Source organism: Dioscorea cayenensis, chromosome 20, assembly GCF_009730915.1.
Source record: "Dioscorea cayenensis subsp. rotundata cultivar TDr96_F1 chromosome 20, TDr96_F1_v2_PseudoChromosome.rev07_lg8_w22 25.fasta, whole genome shotgun sequence".
Classification (NCBI taxonomy): domain Eukaryota; kingdom Viridiplantae; phylum Streptophyta; class Magnoliopsida; order Dioscoreales; family Dioscoreaceae; genus Dioscorea; species Dioscorea cayenensis.
Genome location: NC_052490.1, coordinates 375,101 through 378,191, shown reverse-complemented (window position 1 = coordinate 378,191; position 3,091 = coordinate 375,101). Strand labels below are relative to the sequence as shown.

Below are 3,091 nucleotides of genomic sequence, written 5' to 3'. Positions count from 1 at the left end.
CAATGTTGATTGTGAATGCACCATTTGGAAGAAATCTTGAGAAAGTTCAAATGCGAAGACATAAGTCGGGTATAAGATGCGAGAATGTGTGCCAACCTACTTGTATTCAAGTTAGCACAACGATTTAGAGGGGCACAAGGGCAGTCATATTCAAGCATTCTAGTTTCTGTATGTATAGCAAGATCTCCACCAATGTGTCCGTTTATTGAAGAAGCAAAGCGATCTACAATGTAAACGTGTGCCTATTTATGTTACCTCGATGAAAACATGGATTCGAGAGTGTTTCGGGCCGGTACCATAGCAGGATACTGTAGTAAATATTGTAGTTGGTACTGTTTACAGCTGGCCAAAAAAGGAGTACAATAGAGAATCCACACGCCCGTGCGAAACATCCACAGGGGCGCCCACATAGGCGTGTGGATTCCCGATTCTAGCCCTATTCAAGGCTGATTTTAGCACCGATTTCACAATTCTTTTATCCATCTTTTCTCCAAATTTAGAGAGGGCTTCGGCTAGGGTTTGAGAGGTATTGGCTAGGGATTTGGAGAAGTTCTACGGCTTTGACATCGTGCTTCGTTTGGCATAGTTAACCTTAGATTTGGGACCATGTATTTAAGGATCTCCATGACTTATTATTGCCTTAGTTAGAAAGTATAATAGCGGGTTCTTGGAGTTGAAATGACTGTCCTAGGCGGAACAATATTCGGGTACCCCATTTATATTGATTGTCTTACCTTCTCCTTTACTTGTGCCCTCTTTCTTGTTCTTTTAATTTTGTGTTATTTCACATCTTGTCACACATATCACTATTCATCTTTCACTTGGGATTTTATTCCCTACTCCTTCTGGATATGATATACCATTCATTTGGGATTTTATTACTTCGACAAACCCGTGCACTTACGGGACATACGCAAGGGGCGCTGTCAAGTTTTTAGCGCCATTGCCGGGAAGTAGGCGTTTAGAGATACTTTGCACTTTGTTTTCTTAGCTATTTATTCATTCATTCTATTTCATTTCTTCTTATTCTATCATCGTTCTGATTTCTTTTTCTTTCTTTTTGGTGCAACTCCAGGTTATGACTCGAGGGAACCCCTCAATATTGATTGAAGGACATCCCGAGCTTGAACGTACACTTAGAAGAAAAGGGAAAGAACCTATGCAAGAACCGTCTAATCTAGCTGATTTGGAAGTAAAAGAATCTGAAATTATGGCAGAACAGAATGAGCAACAGCGGACATTATCTGATTATGCCAGACCTTCGGTATTGGGGACACAATCGAGTATTGTGCGTCCCCCGATTACAGCTCAGAACTTCGAGCTAAAGCCGACATTCATCCACATGTTTTAGCAATTCGCACAGTCAATGGTTTGGCCGATGAGGATCTAAACAGTCATATAGAGAACTTTCTCGAGGTGTGATATACTAAAGATAAACGGGGTGACGGATGATGCCATCAAGTTGAGAGCCTTCCCATTTTCCTTAAAGGGGAGAGCGAAGCAGTGGCTACAATCATTACCTAGAGCATCGATTACCTCATTGGAGGAGATGGTAGAAGCTTTTCTGGCACGTTATTTCCCTCCCAAAAAATCTGTAAAGCTTAGGAATGAGATCTCATCCTTTGTACAGTCAGAATTGGAGTCTCTATTTAAGACGTGGGAAAGGTTCAATGAGCTCTTGAGAAAGTGCCAGCAACACGGATTCCTAGAGTGGATGATTATTCAGACCTTTTATAGCGGGTTGAGTTCGAGTAGAAGGCAACTTTTGGATGCAGCAGTAGGAGGTATCTTAGGTAGCAAGACCCCCGGTGAGGCCCGTCAACTAATTGAAGAAACGGGGTTAAATAGCTACCAATGGAATGTTAGGGAGAAGAAAAAGGTCGTTGGGCTCCATAAGATAGATGCATTAACTTCATTGGCTGCTCAAGCAGAATCAATGAGTAAGAAGTTAGATCTTCTAACTTCGAATAGAGTGGCAGCCATGACTACTTGCACCGGGTGTGGTGGAAGACATGCTCCCTCCGATTGGCCGATCTCTATTGGTGATGCATCTTCGGTTGAGAATGTCAATTTTGTAGGAAATGCAATGAGGAACCGAGGGTATCCATATAGCAACACCTATAATCCGGGTTGGAAGAATCATCCCAATTTTTCGTGGAGCAACCAAGGTCCACAAAAGGCCATGGGGCCATTGGGTTTCCAACAACAAGCCCCAAACATGGAAAATCGAGTTTCAGGTTTGGAGACCTGAATAACTGATTTGGAGAAGGCCTTGACTAGGTTTGTCCAATCGTCAGATATAAGGTTTCAATCAGTTGATGCTACACTTCGCAACCACACCACCTCTTTGTACAACCTTGAAAATCAAGTGAGGCACATTGTAAAGTCTCTATCAAACAGGCCACAAGGAAGCTTGCCGAGTAATACCGAGACCAATCTAAGAGAGCATGTGAAGGCAATCACGTTGAGAAGTGGTCGTGAGGTTGAAGGTAGGCTTCCGAGTGAGAGGCCCAATGAACACACACCAAAGTTTATAGAGGTTGAGGAAGGAGCAACCAAAGAGAAGGAGGTGGCACCCCCACATTTCAAGCCAAGAATCTCTTATCCCTCTAGATTGAAGAATGACCAAGGGATGAACAGTACAAGAAGTTCCTGAGTTTGTTCAAGCAACTCCACATCAATATTCCTTTTGTTGAGGCATTGGCCCAAATGCCTAAGTATGCAAAATTCTTTAAGGACTTGTTGACTAACAAGAAGAAGTTGAAGGAGAGTGCTTCAGTGATCTTAAATGCAACTTGCTCGGCAGTGTTGAAAAAAAACATGCCGAACAAGAAGAAAGACCCCGGAAGCTTCATCATTCGCTGTAATATTGGCAATTTGGGTGAAGAAATAGCATTGGCGAACTCAGTGTCCAGTATCAAAGTCATGCCATACACCTTCTTTCAGAATCTAGGCTTGGGCAAGCCTAGACCGACTCGGATGACTTTGCAATTGGTGGATCGAATGGTGAGACATTCGAGGGGTATCATCAAAGATGTGCTTATCAAGGTGGACAAGTACATTTTTCCTATAGATTTTGTGGTGCTAGACA

At 42.7% G+C, this 3,091-nt stretch overlaps 1 non-coding gene across 1 annotated transcript; it reads right to left on the bottom strand.

Moving 5' to 3' along the window:
• Positions 1-1,597: 1,597 nt before the first annotated feature.
• LOC120252298 lies at positions 1,598-1,704 on the bottom strand. Its single transcript, XR_005533839.1, has one exon. It is a non-coding gene; the product is annotated as a small nucleolar RNA R71 (small nucleolar RNA).
• Between the last annotated feature and the right edge of the window lie 1,387 nt (positions 1,705-3,091).